The sequence below is a fragment of the Passer domesticus genome, chromosome 12 (genome assembly GCF_036417665.1).
Source record: "Passer domesticus isolate bPasDom1 chromosome 12, bPasDom1.hap1, whole genome shotgun sequence".
Lineage (NCBI taxonomy): Eukaryota > Metazoa > Chordata > Aves > Passeriformes > Passeridae > Passer > Passer domesticus.
The window spans coordinates 11,949,839-11,970,989 of record NC_087485.1 but is presented as its reverse complement, the minus strand read 5'-3'; the positions used below and the strand labels follow the sequence as shown (position 1 = coordinate 11,970,989).

At 38.9% G+C, this 21,151-nt stretch overlaps 1 protein-coding gene across 7 annotated transcripts in view; it reads left to right on the top strand.

Annotated features, from left to right (window-relative positions):
- Positions 1-21,151, top strand: part of NKD1 (NKD inhibitor of WNT signaling pathway 1) — a 271,038-nt gene that overhangs the window by 115,010 nt on the left and 134,877 nt on the right. The window contains exon 1 of one of the 7 annotated variants that reach the window (XM_064386413.1): positions 481-586. The exons of the other annotated variants lie outside the window; for them this stretch is intronic. The gene's annotated coding sequence lies outside the window, so the exon portion shown is untranslated. Of the gene's footprint in view, positions 1-480; positions 587-21,151 lie in introns of those variants that run through there. 7 annotated transcript variants of the gene reach the window in all.

Here is a 21,151-nt window from a genome sequence, read left to right as displayed (position 1 = left end):
AACCTGCTAAACTCCTGCTGACAAATGGGAGTTTACAGAAACCTGGCTGCTGGCAGGCTGCCTCTGAGAGCACAAAGAGGGTTGGATAGGCAAAGCAGGTGGTTTGTGAGCAGTGTTTCATACACAGAAATGTGAGATGCAACCTTTGTTCTTTTAAGAGACATTGTTTTGCTAGAGATAAGATACTGCATTTCAAAGAACCCAAGTGCTTACAAGCCAGTGGTGAAACAGAAACCTAACTTGGCTACTTGAGTGCTGAGAGCCTGACTGTGGTGGGAATGAATGTTTTATTAGCCTGGGCTTGGTACTACTCTGTTAGTTGTGTGACTGTAAAATTTTAATGAATTTTCATGCAAATTCCCTTAAAACACTGTCCTTAAAAGCTTCAAGAAATTACCTTCATGCACGACTTCAGTTATATTTTGTAGGAGAGAATATATTGCAGCATTTTTTTGTAATAGATTTTGAGAAGATATTTCTCCTCTAGCAGTTTCCTTGGGGATGAGAGTCCCTCCAGGCATTGGTGGAGGTATTGATGAAGATACACTAAGATCCCATTATCTATCCACCCATCTGTCCACAGCAGGTACCTGTCTCACAAGCTTTTATATTTAGGCATTATACCATAACAGTGTGATTTCTTTCAGGTGAAATATTTGGAGTTTTATAGGTTAGAACAAGTGCAGTGCTCATCTCTGGAAGTGATGGTAGGTGGTGTCTGCTCTTGCTTTTCACAGAGCAGCAAAGAGGAAGTCTGAGCCAGCCCACGCATGTAACAGAAAAGTGCAGACATATCTTGTGGAATTGAACAAACTTAGATCAAAGGCATTGTATGTGAAGATGTAAGGAGAATCCAAATATTTTGAATTATTTGTGTACATACAAAGTACAATTTATTTACTTCTTTTATATTTAAACAAAAAGTGAACCATGTAAAAGCTCCATAGCTTGTTGCCTGTTTTGAAGGCTGTGTATCTTCTAGTGGTGGTTGGTACTGGGGTGAGGGGATGAGGAGGGAAAGAGAAAGAATCAAAGAAACACCTGACAAAATTTAATCAGTGAAGTATAGGTATGAGATAACAGTTTGCCATTGACCTTGCTGACTGACTACATTCTTGCACTCTTTCTATAAAAAATAATATTTACTGGAGAGCTGTGCCCCAGCCTGCAGAAAGACCAGAAGACAGCACAGAAGTAGCAATATCAGGATGTTGTTACAAAACTTCTAAGGATGCCTGGATCCAGCTCCTCAAAACAATTTCAGTGTGTGAATTGAAGGTTTGAATAAGGGGAAATTACGGGGTGGAGTAGAAAACAATTATTTGAAGTTACCCAATATATTAATTAATAGTGGAGAAAATGCAGTGAGGTTTGCATGATATTTAAAAGTAATTTTCATGTTAACTTGTTTCATTCAGTTATGTAAAGAGGGAAACACTTAAATCTATTGAGCCACAGTGAGTTTTAGCTTGCAGACTTGCTGCAGTTTCTCCTCTAAAATCAGAGTAGAGGATGGGTGAGGCCACATTTTGGAGTTAGATGCTAACAGCTGGCCAGATCTGTGATCTTTTACCTCTTGATCTTTTCTTAATCCTCCAAGTGTATGCTTAGAAGCAACAGCTTTCTATGCCAAAGTGTAACTGCTGCTATTTTCCAAGCCCTGTTTTCCAGCTCTAAAGGTTCTGGTACAGTTAAGCTATATGTTTGACAACACATGGCTTTATCATCTGGGAAGGAGCACTACATTTGGAATCCAGGGGGAACAAAGTAGAACTCAATACTTTCTAAGGGAAATCTAAGAGTCTGGGTTTCAGGGGAAATATACCAAGTTACTAATTTAAAAAAGAGTCTTTTGTAATAAATTCTTCAATGGTGTTGAAAATATTTTTATAATATGATGCTTTATTCTAACACATTTATGTCACAAAATCACTCCATCAGAGATGCAGCCTATACTTACAAATCTCTTTAATTGTTACGGGTAATTTCTGTTTTCTGGAGCATTTTATTTGTGCTGTTTACTTTTTAGGGTCTGTCAACAATTAAACAAATCCTAGGGGATTTTCTGAAAACTTGCTAGAGTACAACTTCTCCATGCACCCTTGTTCTGTTTGTCTAAAACTGCACCAAAGTTGGAACTAAAGTATGTGTGTGGGAAGGACATATGGCTAGGTAGAAGACAGCATATGTCTTTAGTATGCACTTACCATGCAGTTAGTTTAGACAGCATCTGTTGTTTGTTTAAACAACTTTTTTTTTTCTTTTGTAGGGGGAGGGTACACTCTGTTTAAAGGGGACCTGCAAAAGGAGAGAGGGGAAGGGTTTATGTCTGTTTTCTTCATTTTTTCCCGCTTCTGTTTAAGGAAGAATTGCTTTGGCTTGTCTTTTGTCTTAGAAATATCAGGACTTTGAAGCACTTATCTTTCATGGTTTTGTTGCAGGCATTTTTGGATCGCTGAGGCTCTGGGAGTTTTTGTCAGCTTTAAATGAAAGGGAGAGTAGGTGTGGATTGCTAACAAAGAGCATTTTCTCCAAGCCCTCCTAGTGAAATGCATTTGTATTTCTGTTACCATTGCAGCACTCCTGTATAGTTAGGACCCTGTGAGGCTGTTTGGTGCACAGAGCTTATTTGACATCCTAATTTGGCATACATTGTAATGATCAGTTATTGCAGTCCAGGCTGCTGGTGTTCACTTGGTGGGAGCAGATGTTCCTCCTCTTGCCCCCTGTTCTGCAGGCAGCTGAACAAGCAGGAGAGGTGCGAGGAGAGAGCTCCATTCTGGTCTGTTTTATTCCATGTGCTGGACTGACATAGCTGCCCTGAGCTCCCTTCACTGAGTGGGCACCTACCTGAATCCATGAGCCTCAGCTGTCTCAAATTTGCCACCAAGGCTTCCCACCCCAAAACCCTGGCATACTCAGCAAGTTTTGAGCAGTTCCATGACCTCCCTCCTCTGCATCGTGTTTTAATAGTCATGAGCCTGTAACCAAAATCAGCTATTAAAGAATTTACACAATACCTCACACATGAAGCAGGCCAGAACTTGGCAACGGCACTGGTGTTTTGCTAAGCAAGTACAAATATAGAGGCAGACTCAATTTTGGCAGGAAAGAATTCCCAGCTCAGTTAATAGGCTTTTTACATGTAAGATCTCTCAGATGTCTCAAATCAACTGGTTTGCCACTTGTCTTTTAATTTCCAAGGAAGAGCATAGCAGGAAGACCTGGATTTCTATGGTGCTTATTGTTTAAAGAATTCCCACACTGGAAAGAAAAAGAGGAGACAGAAAGAGAGGGGAGTGTCTTTTGTCATAAGAATTGTAATTAATCAACTGAATACTTTCAGTATTTTAATCTGAATTCTTTTAGGGCCTGTTGGTATCATGCAAAACAATGTGTTCAGTTAGGAACTTCAGTTCTAAGTTGGCCCTAAACTCTCTATATGTTTAACCCTAGGCTGGATAAAGCCCTACAAGTGTGAGTGCAACCAACTCCATGAAATCTGGCCTACAAGGACACCTCCAGGTTCCACAGCCTTGACAGGGAGCACACCAATCAATTAGCTAAAGGAAGACCCATTTTCAAAATCTTTCACTGTTCTCCCCATTTGTTGTTTATCCATTATTATTTTTATGCTAAAGTCCCAACCAACAAGCAGAGTGAATATGTTTCATAAAGAAATATGAGAACAATAAACCATGTCATATTTTTTATAGGAATAAGTACCCCTGAAATTTAGCAGCTAAAGAGAAGGAGGAATGATTAATAACTTCATGGAGACAGATAGGTTACTCTAGGAAGCAGAAAACATTTAAAAATTGATTAGAAAGAGACGTTTGCTGCTCTTCCAAAACACTTTCTAGCAGTTGTGTGAGAGCTATCACAGCTGCATCAAAGATGTCCTTTCTTTACAAGCTGCCTTTGCTGCAGAAGTCACAGGAGGGAGCTCTAAGGTGAGTGCAAAATCACCTGGAAAATGGTACTTGAAGAGTAATCACCAATAGTTCCTCTCAAAATGTCTCTTGGGATTCTGGAAATATCTATTAGACATCCTCTATGGTTCAATGGTGTTATCAGTGAGTACAGATGAAAAAATATGTGTTCTGTTTATACAGTGCTGAGTGGCTGCAAGGAGGTGGCAATAGAGTGTTAGAATCCAAAATGAGTTTGCAGGCTGCAAAAATGTCCACGTTTTCCTCTCTCAGAAAAAGTGTCCTTCTATCAGACTCACCCAAAATACTGTGGAGGTGATGGATGGGAACATTCAACTGGATAATTCTTATTACAGCTGTATGTGAGTGCTGCAGTAGCTCACAAACTGAAAAATAGTCAGGAATATGTTTATCTCATATGGGATTATATTGCATAAGAAATTGCTCATTCTTTCTGCCCTTGTCATCATGTATTTGGCCTTGTCTGGGGAGTTGAACAGGTGTGGACAAATTGGAAAGAATCCAGAGGAAAGGAAGGTGAACAAGGAGAGGTGTTGCAAGCATGACTTTGGAGGAATGATTGAATGAAATAGGATTCTCTATTTAAAGAAGACTGATAGAAGACAAGAGTGCAAGTGTGCAAAAGCTGTGAAAAGAAGAATAGAATAATCTATCCTCCACATCTGTGAGGCACAGGAAAGGAAATAATGAGCTTATCTTGTGTCAAATGACTTCTGGCTTAATGTTTTTTTAAAAAAATGTCTGAAAAAGTTAAGATTAAAAAAATGCTAATGTGCAGGGAGGTGCTGAAGCTTCATTTTGGACATCTTTAGATAAACATCTGCCAGAAATAACAAGAGTGTAATTGAGGGTGCTCTGGGAGTAAGGTTTAGTGCTCTGCACTAAATACCTTTTTGAAGTTTTTTCTGGCCTTATTTGCTATGATTCTCTGAGTGCTTCAGGCTCAGTACAAAGCTTGCCTATTCCTTCTTCTCTTCTGTGCATCCTTCTGCACTTCAGTGAAAGGCCAGGGGACCCAGGTGGGGCCTGGCACCTCAGTTCTGCTGCACCAATAACAGGCACAGGGAATTTGTTTTGATAAACCCATTGTACCTCTTAGACCTACATAACCTGAATTCAGTTCTTGGCAATTTTTCTCCCAAGGAAGACATCTAAATTCCATTACTGGACCCACTGTGCAGTAACCACCCTTCCAAACCTGCCTGAGTGCTGATTTGTGTATTTAACTGTAAGAGAGGGATAACCTTTGAAGATGTGTGTGTTTGAACACTGGTTTGGCTGTATTGAAGAAAAAATGAGGACATGGAAATATATTAAGCAATGCTAAATGGTTACTAGAGGTTTGGTTGAGGTGCAGTAACAAAAGCAAAATTAATTTTTGGGAAATATTTAACTATTGTATCTGTATTCTTTACTTGTGCAAAACTAGCACACTACTGATCCATATAATAGGCCTTATATTTTCGTTTTTTTTTCTTTGGCAGGAAGAATACAGAAACAATTTTAATTTAAGTAATTTTATTTATATGCACTCCAAACATATTTGTATACACAGGGAGCTCCAATTGCAGTGTAATTAGAGTAACATGAGAGCCTTAAGATCAGGAGTTCAAATTTATATTTGTAAATATTTCACTAACTTCTAAAACACTCTTCAAAGATGTTTATTATCTCCATTTTCTGATTGATGAGGTTGTCATACTTCCAAATACAGAGAGAGTTTCCTTCATATACAAGACCTTTTTTACTTGAATGTTTGGATGATCATAACTATTAAGCTAATTGAAGCAAGAAACTAAAATATGTGGATTGGAGAAGAAAAAAGGTGAGGAGCCTGCATACATCTTTCCATTGCATCTAGAAATAATCTACATTATTATTATTTTTACTGAACACTAATAGCTGCTCATATAAAAACCAAAATGAGACATATGAGCCATATGGCTGTGTTTTTATTTTACAGGGAAGATTTGGGAACTTGGGAGATGGTGCAGACTCTCAGATCCTTTAAAAAACCCTTTATTTGTTTTATAAAGTCTATTACAACATCAAACCATTCATTCTGTCCAAAGAAAATTTTGTTCTATGTGATGAAGTTTCTTATTGGCATGTAATGCTGGAAGTGATGTGCATGCAGCAGATTCATCTATTAATTCACATACTGCCAATAGGTTATGGCATGGTTTAGTCTGGATATTGTCTGTTCTGTTCCTTTCAGGAAAAATCTTTTGGATTAGTTGCTATTTCTGGAAATAACCCTTTTAGAGAATGCTGGCAAATATCTATCAATCCAAGAAAAATGTGGAAACACATGGGATTTTTGGCAAAAACAGATGAGAAGTAACATTTCTTGAATTATATGATCTCAAAATCTGTTTCTACTGGCTTTACCTAAGTAAGGCACCTTCAGCCTTAGCAGGGATTTCTGTAGTGATGTCTAGGGGGAAGCATTCCTATTTCTCCTTTTCATTCTTCGGTAGATTGTGGAGAATATTTATTGATTAACTGAGTACTGAGAATGGTTCACTTTATACCAAAACTGCCCTTTAAGATTACCAACTCTGGGATAACAGGTTAAAATTAGGGTTTGGGGACTGAAGGCTTTCAGAATTCCACTAAAGTCTGCTCAGCCAGAGAGCTCCACCACCAGTGTGAGTTCTGCTCAGAGGGAGCTGGGCCTGGGCTGGGGGTGCCTGGATTTCCTGTGCAGCCATGCCCTGCCTGCAGAGCTGGAATGAGGCAGGTTTAAAGATGGAGCTGTAGCTCAATGCATGTTTGGGCTTAGAGGGATTTAGTTAACAACTTAAATGGGAAGTTTCCATTTATAATGAATAAATACCTCATTCCAGTGTATTTTTAAGGCACTTTATTTGCAATTACTGTAGAAAGTCAATGTTCTTGAGGTGCCTTGTAGCAAAAAATTCTTAAAATTGTTCTTCAGTGAATGATGGGCTATATCTGGCATAATTGTTAGTAATTGCTGTCATTTGAAAGGTGCCCCAGTTGATCAAACTTAGTCTTAACAGTAAGCAATGAGTGTAGTAAACTTAGCCTTTTTTTGTCTAGTTTGGAATTTGTTTCTTCTGATGTTTTAAGTAAAGAATTTTATTTTCATAAGCTGCTGGAGAACAGATAAACTGAAATTTTTTTACCATTGGGAAGATAGTCAATCCATATGCTAATTTATTTGTCAATACAGACATATTGTCAATTGATTAACCCTTTCAGTAGGGAAAGAAAGAAGACAAGATAGTCTCTTTTGCTCCATGGACACTTTCTAAAGCTGAAAAGGAAACAAGGCAAAAGTTATGTGTTTCATAACACCACTGGTATCACATACATGAGGGATGAATTCTTCACACAGCTGAGGAGCTGAAAGAAGCATCCTTGGAATAAATATACCATGTCTGTTGAGATGACTAAGATGGGGTGGGACAGAGATTATTTTACTAGCAGCTAGGATTAGGTTTGTGGTTTCTAGAAAAAATGAATTTCTTCTGAGGCTGCCTCCCTGCTATGGGAGAAATGAAGTTGAACCTGGGTGTGAAACAACTGAAGAGGCTGAGGGCTCTTCCCTCACCTGCCTGTGTGGGAGGTGGGCACAGTCCAGCCCTGAGCAGGTGGGGGATCACCACTTCCATCCCTCCCTCCACACACTTGGATTGCTTGGGATCACTGAGGATAGAGAACAGCATTGCTGCAATGAGGTCCCAAGAGAGACAGGATGAAGCTGAATCTTTAGAATTGGATCTTCACTTGCTCTTTGGAGCTGCTTTTTCTTCTTCTTTTTTTTTTTTTTTTTTTTTTTTTTTTTTTTTTTCTTTTTTTTTTTTTAGTAGGTGTATTTCTAAAATCCATAAGGAAGGAGAGGGCTTATTCCTCACCTTTTGAAGATTGTTTTTGCCCTTCCTATCTGTGGAAGTAGTTATAGAAACTACTCAGATAGTCATTGGGTCCATGATTATTTTTCCTACTCTGAGCCAAAAATATCTCTTTATTCTGAGACAGTAGTCCTCAACCATAAATGTTTTTCTAGCAGCACTGCATAAAGCTGAATAAATGTTAGCAAACCATGTTTCAAGGACACGGGCCATGGCTTCAAAAGGACCTGGGGATGCATTTCTGTAGCTTCTGTGATGTGGGTTTAGCAGCAAGAAACAAGTGACTCAATGTGAAACAGCACAGGCCACAGTTCTTGCAGTGTGTATCTGATGTGAAAATCCAAGGAACTGGGGCTCACCCGGCACACAGAAAGGTTTAATGGGACTTCAGGGAACAGTGGACTTGAAGCAGTGCTCGTTTTACTGAAATCTGAGTCCATGCTGGGGGTGGGGTGCTAGCTGCTATACTACCACCACTAAATTGCTGTTTACTGCTTTATGGAATTTTCTGCAGTTCCTGCTTCTCCCCATGTTTTATTAATCAAAGCGAGGAACTGGGCTGTAAGTCACAGAATGTTCCTTCTGTACCACTTGTTTGGGTATGGAGGAGGGATTCACTCTGTTTTCCAAAGGGCTGACAGGGTTTCTGGCCCTTTCTTGTTCCCTCCCCCAGCCTCCATTCATTTTACTGTGGGAAAAACCACCTGTGGGTAGATGGACTAGAAAGGGATTTAGTGTTTCAAATGTCTTTGACTCAGAGATGTGAGCACTGTTGCTCTTCCTCTCTGTCTGTCTTGTTTAATAAATTTGTCCTTCCTTCCAAAGGAGACTTTGATAAGAGGACATTATGTCCTCTGCTGATCACTTGCTGTCAATGACTATAAAGGATTTTTCTTCAGTTCATTCTTTATTAAATGGTGACTTCTAAGAAATTGTTACCTTGTTTCTTACTAGAAATGCTTTCTGAATCAGTCTATTTTTTTCTCTCTTAAATGCAAATATCCTACTGTGTTTTTAGCATTTTGCATTTATATGACACTTTTCATCCGAGGCTTTCAAATTGCAGAGTGTTATAATTTTGTTGGAAGTATGAAAATGTTACCTGAGATACATGTCCTGAAAGGAGGTTGTAGTCAGCTGGATGTCAGCTTATTTTCCTAATAACCAGCAACAGGACAAGGAAATTGTCTCAAATTGCAACAGGGGAAGTTTAGATTGGATATTGGGAAAAATTTCTTCCCAGAAAGGATTGTCAGGCACTGAACAGGCTGCCTGGGGAAGTGGTGGAGTCGCCACCTGTAAGTGTGTCTAAAAGACATGTAGATCTGACAGTGGGATGGTTTGGAGGTGGACTCACCAGTGCTGATTTGCAGTTGGACTAGATGGTCTTAGAGGTTTCTTCCAACCTAAACGATTCTATGCTTTTAATTAGACTAAACAAACAGTAACAAAATCACGGCCCTGAGTCTGCAGGCTGATCCCACTGATTTAACCCAGCTCTCTCATGAATTCTTTGTGAAACAGAGTCTAACTTCATATGCCTTTCTTCTGGAAATGAAGGAGCTCAGCTGCACCACATGATTAGTTTTTCAAGCAAATAACTTTTTGGCTATCAATGGAGGGAGCCCAGGAGGAATGACCTGCAGGTGTGGAGGAAAATTTAACTTCCCAACCATGCAGTACTAACTCTTTGTTCTGCTGATGCAGGATTAGAGCTCAATGGGAAAGAAAAAGATCAATGACATTTAAGGCTTTGTCTTTACTGGGGTAGGATTTTTATGTTCTCAGCATCCATAACTGGGACCAGATTTTTCAGTACAACTCCACTCCCACTAGATCCTTAAGTACATACTTGACATTAAAAACAGCTCAACACCAAATGTAGTGAATACCTGAAAATCCATCCACTTATTTGTATAATTAAGTTCTCTTTCCAGAAATATAGCTTTGTGTTTTTTAACACAGTCTTAATAACCCAAAATAACACATAAAATGTGTAGTGTGGGTGATATTTCTTTGAACTTAAAATAGTGGCAATTAACAGTGTCTGCTCACTGTTGTGGAAATTCCATTAGCAAAAATCCCAAAATAAACTCAACTGAAGTAAGCAAACTGGTTAGGACAGAATTAGAAATTGCTCAAAATATTTCACAAGATGTTATAGAAACTTACAGCACAAAAATCTTCAACATTTAGAACATTCTTTTATTATGACTTCATATTTCTGATTTCTGGAATTTGGATAGATCTGAATATATGACCTTAAACATTAAGATTTTATCCCCTAGTTTTCCATCTCCTGTCAAAGTAAGTTGCTAAACAAAGGCTGGAGTGTTTTTTGGTTTGGCCAAAAGAAAAAACTGTCTATGACTGTCTTAGAAAAGATCTGTTAAAGTGCTTGCATTTGGCAAGTATACAAATATATATATAATATTTCAAGGAGATTAATTTAATGGATCATAACTCATAATGTGGTCAGCACTGTGAGGTCCCATAATTCTTAGATGAAAAACATAATTATCCAAGCAAATTTGAACCCTTTGATAATAGTGCAGAGCTTTCTGATCCCCATGGCTTTGAATTGTTCTGGACCAAGAGAGGGCTGTAGAATTTTGCCCTCCAGCCTCTCTCAGAGTGCTGAAGAGGGATTCCCCTGGAAGCATTGCTGACATGACACTTGGATATCCTGATGAGGCAAACCTCCTGTTTGCAAGTGTCACTTGTTCCACCTGAGCAGGAGCTTGCAGCACTGTAATTGCACAGTCCATCTTAGCTCAGGGAGCTGAGAGCCCTTGAAGAATACTTTGGCCAGTTGATATAGAAACACAGTGATCTGTGCAAACAGCCTGGCTGGATGCTGCAAATGGATTGACATGTCTCCACTGCTTATGTGATTCTTAACGTGATGAAGGACAGTTTATTTTGAGTTTTGTGTTCCAATGAAAAAGTCCATTAGTTAATTTTCCATTTTGATCGACTCAGAAGTTGTGGGATTTTTGCTTTTTTGCTTTGTCTTGTTTTGAAGCTATAATGAGGTCTTTACACTGGAAGCCTGCAGCAAACCTGTTATGCTGTGATTAATGTCACTGTATAATTCTGACAAGCTGAAGCCCTCCCAGGGTGCTCATTCATCATGGATCTCTCTATAGCTCTTATTTATTTATTGAACAACATGTAAGCACAGTTCCCTTTTTTGTTTAATGTATCAGCATTTCAGTGTATGCGGACTTCAAGGTTTCAGTTTTGTTGACAATAATGAGATCATCCAGACAATTATTGTTTGATTTTCACTTCACTAGTGAAGAAGATTAAAGAAGAGTTAAGGAGCTTTGTGTGTTTCCTGTTACCCATTTACTGAGGGGGAAGAAAAACTAACTGTTTAAAATGTATAAATGATGAGACTCACACTCAAACAGTACACGAGGAGACTGCAAACCCTTAGTTCATTGGAGTTGTGAATGGGTCAAGCTGGTTTCCTGCTTACCTAAACCATGTGTGAGGTTAAGGGCATGTGTACCCTACATGTGTACCGTGCTCAGCTCATGCACCATCAAGTTCTTCCAGTGTAGGAATTCCTTGCTTGCAGAAGAAGGATCTGTACCTAAGGGCATCCCTGTTCCTGCAGGCTCCCTGCACTGCCATCTTTAATTTGGAGAGGAAAAGTGGATTAGAAATTGAACACAAACTTGTAACAGGATACCACACAAAGTTTGAAAACCATGGACACGGCAGTGTCACAGTCCAGGCTGGGAACAAGGACACCAGTCATGTCCTTTAGTAAGCAGGAAACTGCTCAGGTAGGTGATGTACAAGTCTGAAGAGAAATTGATTCCCAATACAGAAGTAACCCTACACCTTCAAGAGAAAGTACTGGTATGGACACTTTAAGATCAGACAAAAATATCAAGAAGTTGGAGGGAAATCAGAAAAGAGCCACAAACATGATTAAAGAGCATGGAAAGATGATGACAAGAGAAGATGAAAAGGACTAGATGTGTATAGCTATATGGTGATTAAGAAGGCACATAGTCTACAGCTAATTGAAGGGTATAAATGTAAAGGAAGGAGTGTAACTGTCTGGGGTGTTATGAGGGCTCGTAACTGGGAGTAGTTGGATGAAATTAATCAAACAAAAATTTAGGCAGGGAAATTTCCAAACAGCGGACCATATGTTCCCTTCTGGCAGAAAAACGTGTGAAGGGGAACAAAACACTCTGAAAGCCATGTGGCTTTTGAAGTGCAGCTGTTGCTCCACATTCTCTCCCCTGTTCTGTGAAACTAAGGGCCAGGGCCAGGTTTCTGAAGTGCACATACTATCAACACAAGTGTTAGAAAAACCAGGAAATCACTGGTTAAGCTTATCCACCCCTTGAAGTCCCAGTTACAAGTTTTACCCATGCCTTTCAACCTTGCCCAGTTTTACTTCCCACATGTCTCCTCCCTCCACCCAAACCTTAACTCCCACTGAGACAGAGTGTTTAAAACTGTGTTTCTGCTTTGTTGAGAAAGTTGATTAAGGCTTTGAAGTTTATGATTAACGTGGGGACAGTCTTTCAGTTCAGGGTATGTTCAAGTATGCAGTATTGAAGGCACTGAAGGCTGGATAATGAAAGGAGTTGGGTGGTGTTTAATGGTGTAACAATATTTAATCTTAGTCCTGATACATAAGTTTAGTACCTCCTTCCCCTTGAACAGCTAATGTGTGTGGCTGAAATTACCACATTGTATGGAGGACAAAGTTCTTCTTGGCTTCTGGTTAGCAGGTACGAGTGCTGTAAAGAAAGAAATGTATTTTATACCTTGTTAGGCTAAGAAAACAGGGTTATTCTGTTTTTCTGAAAAATGCAAATAGAGGTTGTAGGTTTGGGGTTTTCTTGTTCTGTTTGGGTTTTTTTCTCTGTGGTGTCAGCTTGTTGGTTTTATTGGTGATGATGATGGTGGTGTTGTTGTTTTACAATTTAAGGAAGACCACAAACATTTTGACAAACTTAAGAATAACTCTTGCTTTTTGATGTGATTTTCAACCTTATGTGGTTCCCAATGCCCTCCAAATTGCCCCCCAAATGCTTCCTAACTTCCCCTTGTTCCACCCTCCCACAGCTGCACTCCAGATTGTCCAGTGAAGAATTACCCTGCCATGTTTGGGGACTAAATACAATCATTCACTTACTTAAGCAAGACAGAAATCTATTTGTTTAAATGCATGTCTCAACATTAATTATACAGTCATTCTTTATTTCTTCTCAATTAAAGCACACAAAACAGAATATATCATGGAGTGTTTTGATTTTTCTTTTTTTTTGCATTTTGTGAGGGTAACACTTTGTCCAAAACAGTTCTCCTGTTTCTAGATTTTAAAGAGATTGGTTAAGGGAAAGTGAATAGGGCAAAGGTGTTTGAAGGAGTTCAGAGCATTCCAACTTGAAGTCCTTTAAGAAATAAATGGGATTTACATCTTCCATGAAAACAATTATTTTAGATTAAATCCACTGCTGATATAAAATGGTGATTTTTGCTTACTTATAGGATCCATCAGTTTGGTTTACAGCTGTTCTGAGTAGTCTTCACGCCTTCCATTAGACTGTGAAAGCTACCAGCTGTCTAAGCATGGTTGGTGATAATTCCTGACAATAGTAATTGCTTCGTTTTATAAACACAGACAATTTCTTTTATCAATTTATGCATGTAAATAACATCATATCAATGAGAACATAGCAACAGGTCTGGAGTTTTTTATGTTCATTTTAATATTCTCAAACACCAAACAGTAAAAGAAATAGACCTGCACCCAAACTGAATTAAAAATTCATCAAAAGCACAAAGGCAAGAGAATTCTGAATTAACTGAACCTTTGCCTCCTGCTGAGTATCTAGATGTTGCTGGAGCTGCCTAACCTTGATTAGTGTCGACACCAAAGGCTATATGTTATTGCAGATCAACTTGCACAATTACCGCTGACATCTTTAATCTAGCTTTTTAAGCAGAAAAAAGGTATTACAGTCTTGTGTTTAGAAGCAGGAGCTAGACAAATGCAGGGCCGAAGTGATGTGCCCATTTTGAACAAGAACAGTAAATTAACCACTGTAAAATTTACCTAGGGACACAGTGGTTTATCCTTCACTTGAAGCCTTTGTATTAAGACTAGGTATACTTCTAAAAAAGAGGTGCTGTAGATCAAACAAAAAGAATGGTTTTGATACAGAAATTAATGGTGCTTTTGCCTGTGTTACCCAGGAGATCAAATGCAATAGTCATAATAGCCTATTTTGGTTGCAACATCTAGTGATTCAGTGAGGGAATTATGTATTCAGCAAAACACCTATAGACAAATACTGAGATATTTGGCTTTAATTTATTTGCTATTTAAATGAGATATACTATCTCCAGCATTTTCTCTCGAGAACAGCAGCATACAGATTTTAAAAAATAATTTAAAACATGCTGTTTCACCTACTTTATTTCAGTAAATGGAAAGATTTAATTATTATGTTACCATGTGAAGTTTTCCCAAACAAAAAATGATCTCACAATTTTAATAAATTCTATTATATTGTCAAGATTTTCTATACTTCTAAAAACTGCCTTAAAATATCCTCACACTCATAGTGAGGTATTTAATTTCCCATTTCATCAGGACACCTTAACAGAAAGGTTTGATTAATCTCCAGACAGAGAATTTGCAAAGAGCATGCATACTGCATGTAAGGGCTTTTTCTTTTATTTATTTTTTTAGTAATAAATACAATGACTGAAGTCAATTTGCTTAACAAAGCAGGCTGGAGCTTGGTGACTGGGACTCACCTCAATAGGTTTCTGAGATGACTTTTTAATTCATTGCAGTTCTTGAGCTATTGAAAGTAAAAAAAAAAAAAAAAAAAAAGAATAAATTATGTCTTTTAAAAACACTAACAAAAAACTCATGTCTAATGACTTCATGGAATGATTTCAAAGTAACATTGCCCCTGGTGGAAAAATGGGAGCTGCCTGCTTTCCAAATGGGCTGCACCTGTGCAGCTCTCATAGAGGTTAAAAACATATCAAAGAGTTTCATCTGTGCAGGGCCTTCTGGGACAGACTAAATGGATTCAGGAGTTGGAGGAGGATCAGCACTCCTGGCATCTTACACTGTGTTGCTGTTGGTCCTTGTTTCCTGTTCATTCTGATATTGCCAGGGAAAGACTTTTTTTTTTTTTCAGGTCTCATATAAATAAATTTAAAAAAAGGTTCTGCCTGCAGGCATGGGATCTGATGCCTTTTCTTGCTGCAGAGGTGCAGTCATCTGGTTTTAGTGCTCAACATGTAATAGCTGGCACATGGACAGAGCACAGGGTTCTGTGCAGCTCCCCCAGCTTCTCACAACCAACCACTGAGATCCATGACTTCAGCAGGTGTACGAGTGTCTGCCCACCTCACTCTGAGAAACTGAAGGCGTATGGCTGTGGTCTCTCACTTAAAAATTTTAATAAAATTATTATTGCACAAAACAGGTTACGTTCCTATTCTACCAAATGGCCAGTGTCCTTGGGGAAACACATGCTTTGCAGTGCTGTAAAATTAACTGAGGAATGCCAGAAGGAATGATAACCCCCAAATTATTTAAGTCTTACACACGTGTATGCTTTTAAAGATGTTTTTCTTCAGGACTGTAGCTGTATGCTGAATGCATGTGGCTTTTTCTTAGGTTTTTTCTTCCTATCATTATTCTGTGTGCTCAAATTAACTTAATTGGGAGAAACCAGATACTAGAAAATTTATTATTGGCCAGGTTTGTTTGTATGTTTCTTAAAAAATGCATTCAACAAAGGGAAGCTGATGAACAGCTGCCATCGTGTTCCACCTCTACCATTAATAGCAAAGTTTGGATAGGATGTGTCAGTATGAAGCTGTTGGAACTAAAAGATGTGACAGCAGCAGGGGGCTGGTAACATCCCCTGACAGAGCTACATGAAGGGCACATATTTGTAAGTATGTGTTTAAATTTCAGAGTAGTTCCTCCCACTATAAACAAGAAATTCCAGTAGTGCATTTAGCACCACTGTCCTCACCAGCTGCTGTATTTTTAATAAGAAAATCAGAAGAAGAAGCATTTATGTTGTTACTTCTGTTTCTATGTCAGGTGATATCCAGGGAGGCTGAGTGAGTAATGCCTCTAGAAACTTTAATCTTTGTAATTGTATTTATTTATTTTTAGACAGACCTACCTTGTTTCATTCTTTGTAATCTGTTTCATTTCAGGAGGCAGAGCCTTTCAATTGTCTAGCTACAGGAGAATTACAAGTCTATTTGATGAAAATATTGGCATATAATGTTCCTAGCTAGAAGAATGGTCTTGAGATTTATTCTCTGGAACATGAGCACTATTTATACCAATAAGCCTCCACAGGAGAAGGCTCCAATCCTGCAAGCTAAATGAGACTGGGGGGTGGAAAGAATGGAGAGCTGCCATCTAGTCAAGGCTGTCTTTGAGCAGAGATGTTTTCCTGCAGTGTTGCTTAAATCTGTAATATCTGAACTGCCATGGCTGTGATGCACGGCTCAGAAAGACAAATATCTAGGCCTCAATGTAGCTAAGCCTGAAAAGTCCAACTGAAATTAAGGAGCATTAAACATTCTGCTCATTACAAATGAATAATCTTGAGCCCAGGGTGAACATTTTATGTGTATAAATGGAGATAGCAATAAGGTACGAATCCTAGCATTGCAGAAATCACAGTTGTCTTTTTTCCCTAAGATTAGTGCTGAAACACTATAATGTATGTTGGAAAAGATCCATGACTTGTTCAACACTGAGTGCCCAGAGGCCACTGTGTAAAATTCCAGCTGCCTCAGAGCAGGAGCTCTGGAATCACATGGGGTACTTGCAGAAATCATCAGATTTCAGTATTACTTATCCTCTGCCTTCTGAGATGTTTAGCTGTAAAGGAAACCAATAAATTGACTAAATATCCACACCAAGATGCCTCTGGGCAGGGTGATTTCAGCTAGAATGTTCACCATGGCTGCTGAGTACTTAGAGAATCTCCAATGCAATGTAGGTGTTCTTGCCTATCTGTACTGTGAAGCCTTTCACTGCCCCAGCTGTCTTTACTCACTGTTTGCATGCTCCTCTTCCACACCTATGTTCACCTCAAAAATTTCAGTGTGAAAGGAGGCAGGACAAACAGTGTCGAAGCTTACAATAGAGAAGTGTGAAGTTGTGTAGAGTTAAAGCAGCTGAGCTTCAGGCTTTGAAAGAAATGGTGAATTCTGTGTCATTGTTAGAGGAAGAATATTTTTCATGTGCAGGTGAAGACGGTCAAATTTTTGTCCCAGATCTATAGAGTTAAAAATGAGAGATGGCCAGATCCTTTGTAAGTGCAAGAGACATCATAATGCATTCAAATTTATATCTGTCTGTAGGAATACATTTTGAAAATCATTTTAGGTCATGGAATTTGTAACTGAAGTGGCAAAAGCTGTTTAAGCTTTTGTAGTTTCTTTAGACCTCAGTGGATATCATAGAACCATTAAAGCTGGAAAAGACCTCCAAGATCATTGCATTCAACACTGAACCAAAGACCACCTTTGCACTAAATGCCATGTCCAGTTTTTACATGAGCACTTCCAGGCACAGTGACTCCACCACTTCCCTGGGCATCCTGTTCCAATGTTTAACCACCCATTCCTCCTGAAAAAATTCCTCCTGACATCTGACCTGAACCTGGCACAGCTTTTGACACATGCCAGGATGTTGTTGATTATATACACTGGTCACGCTCAAAAAGTATTTTCTTCTCTTTTTTTATCTAGTGAACTCTTCTCTCCCATAGACTGTTACCCAGTTTAAAAAGGGGAAAGAAAAGCAATTGTTTAAAATGTATGAATTGTGAGACTCTATGTTATAGGTAGGCAGTATGTGAGGAGCCTGTGTGCCATTAAGAATTGTGAATAAGGTAATCTGGCCTGTGCACTGAGTCATCTTCTTACTTAGGATATGATTTGATGGTTAAGCTGCATCTTAGTATATGTTGGATGTGTTTGTCCAATTCACATGCCATAAAACTCATTACAGTGTCAACTTTCTTCCCAAAAAAAATTAGTATAAAGGATCTGTATACAATCCTCCCCTCTTGTTGTCATTTAAGTCTTAAATGGGGGGGGGAAGGCATTTCAATTAAAAACCAAATGCTTGTGTATACTAAAAAAGTCAGTCAAATCAACCAGAAATAAAGTAGAAAATCTTTCCTGTTTTGAGTGCAATTCAGATTTTTTTTATGTTTGCCTAGAAACAACTCTAGACAACACGTGTTTTTAATTTGCCAGCACCTGGTCAGCAGTACTTTGAAATCTGTTCCTGCCTCTGTGTCTCTCTCTGTATTGTCCTAAATGTATTCTGAATACAGGCCTATGTGTTAGCACAATGTGTATTAATGCACACAATTGTCATGCTTTAATGTTCTACTAGTAAGATATTTCTTACAGGAGAGATGGAATTTTTAAATCTCCAGGAAGTATTTCAAAAGTGAGCTTTCATGGCCTGTAGCCCTGTTCTCCACTGATGAAGGAGCTTGAGAAGGGGATGTACTATGCCTCCTGCAAAGGGAATTTTTGCAGTTTTGGAATGTGTTGCAGATCAGACGAATCCCCCAGTTAATTGCCAGCCATTGATCTAATCTGCAACGTCAGGCACATTAATGAAGTGCCACCCATGATGGATCAGACAAAGTGACTGAGCTAGAAATCCCATTCCTGAACAACTTACTTCATTTGCTACACTCATTTTTATTATTGAAGTATGTTGAAAAATTTGCCTTTATAAGGCAAGCTGGTGCAGTGTCAAACACAATCTGCTGGACAAATTCAGAGTTATGTTTGTTAACATTTAGGAAAGGCTGTGTAGTAAACCCCTTCATCTCTCTTTTTCTTGGCTTTTGCCTTTGGTTGTGAGGATGTGGTATTTCAGGCTCCCCCACAATGCCAAACAGGATAAAAAAGAGATTGCTGTTTGAAGAAATTCAGGAAGAAAAAGAATCTCTAAAATAAGTAAATGAAATACTGTATTCCTTATTTTAATAGTGTTTCTTAACTAACTGTATCATACCACAATCATGTGTTATCTGCTCATCAATAGCCTGTGAAAAAGCTGCATTGTGGTGCCTCCTCTGGGGCTCATTTCCCATTAAGGCCTGCTCCCTTTTATCCATTGCTCTTGCCTTTTACAGTAAGCGTGCCACTAGACGTGCTGAGATATGTAAAGAATATTTGCACTGTATTTGAACTCTGACTTGGGTGTTTAGAGACTAACTTAAGCTTTGTTCTTCTCACTTCTTACAGGGCTTATACTACAGTATGTGATGTTTTAAATCTGGTCCCTGAGCCAAGTAGTTTCCTCCCTAGAACATGCGTTAGGCATCAGCTCTCGCCCGTCATTTGCTGGGATTGATAATGTGCCAAGTCTTGAAGTCTTAACTCAGTTCTTACTCTGACAAGACTCCCATGGAAATCAATGGAAGTTTTGCCTGATTAAATACTTCTGGATTCCTCTCCAAAACACTTGGCTTATTTATATCAGGCACGTTTGGAAAAATCCAACATTTTAGCCCCTGTAAAGTAGGTTTATCAAAATCTTAACTGATGGAGGACGCACTGAAGGCAAAATACCCAGGGGCCTGTTTTCTGGCAGTGGAGCACTGCTTATGTTTGAAAACCAAACCAAAACAAACCCAATACCTTGTCTAAAAAGAAGTTAAATTTATCTGGAGGAGAACTTCAAACCTTTGTAAGTTAAACGTACAAACTTATTAATATATGAGCAATATTGAGATGACAGTGGCTTCTTGCACTGTAAGGTGACTGATCAATGACTTGTGTCACTCAGAGTTGCTTTAAGATTACCAATAGGACTCTATAAAGTTTTAGTCCTTTTTGTGAAAACTAGAAAACTGACTGGGCAATAGATTCATACAGAAAGATGTACTATAATTTAGCAAACATTTCATTGAAATCAGTTTCAATTAATACCACAAAAATACTTCAGGATTAACATAATTACCAAAAATAAACAAATACTAGCTTTAATGAGCAACTTTTAATGTATGAGTATAATCCAAATCTTATTTTTTAAACATGCTTAGGTGTTCATGAAACTTGGCAAGCTTTATGTCATCTAATACCTGTTGCTTTGAAAACAGTATGTATTTTGCATCTGGAGAAATAAGCCATCTGGGAGGTATAGGGAGAAGTAATGTCTATACATTCTCCATCAGTCTGACATGGAGTAAATCTACTTCTTTTGAGACACAGCTTTCATTTCTTGGTGAAAGCAAAGAAGTAAAACACATTTCAAAACATACTAAGAAGTAACAGCATACGAACCTAAATGAGATGAAATTTTTAATTTATTTTACTAAATCTGTGCCCTACTGTGGAGCATGAGAATTCTGATGTGTACCCCTCAGTCCTGGTGGTAGGAGCATCCCAGCCAGGCTGTTCATTAGGACCCAGTTCAGCAGGGTGATGTGCCTCTGTTGTGTGTTCATTTGGAGCAGGAGTGCAGCCTTTTTGTGCCCCTAGGTATGTGCCCAGGTCCCCCTGCAGCCCTTGTCCTGCAGTGCAGACACAGCGTGTTTGCAACAGCTCTGACACTGGAACCACGGCCAGGTCGTGATTCTTTCCATTGCTTGGAGAGATGCATCAAAGGAGCAGGGCCCTGGATTTTTGAAAGAAAGCACAACATGTTTCTCTCCAAAGTCCTTCTCCAGCTGTCCAGGAACTGCAGAGTGAGATTGTGAGATTATGTCTGCACTGTGACTCGAAGAGTTGCTAAAGCCTACTGAACCCTATGACTCATGCTTGCTTTCCCAATGACTATTAGCCCAGCTGCACTTTTGACTTTAGAGCATTCACATATTTGGGGAGAGCTGGCTTGTGCTATCTCTTGGCAGACTGTTTTGTAGCATGCATGGCTTGCTTTTGTCTGGTTCATCCAGACTTATGAACAATAGCTTGGGTCCATGTTAAAATACCAGGCACATTTTAGCACCTGTAAGGTGTTTGCTGCTCCAAGTCCTGCCTTTTATTTTCCTTTCTTTTAATATCAGACAAAGCTTATGATCTCAGAACTGATTTACTGTTGCTGTGTAATGTGCACAGATGTTGGGGTTTCTTGTGCCTTTCAGAAGCCCAGAGTTTGGGCTGAGAGAGATTCTTGACGTGGGCATGAGGTTTTCACTATGAACTGGTGGCAGGCCAAGCCCTGATAAAAAAGGGCAACAAAGCTGCCTTTTTGGCCATGTGCTGTGACAGAACACATGAAGGGTAAAAGCAAAACAGAGCTGG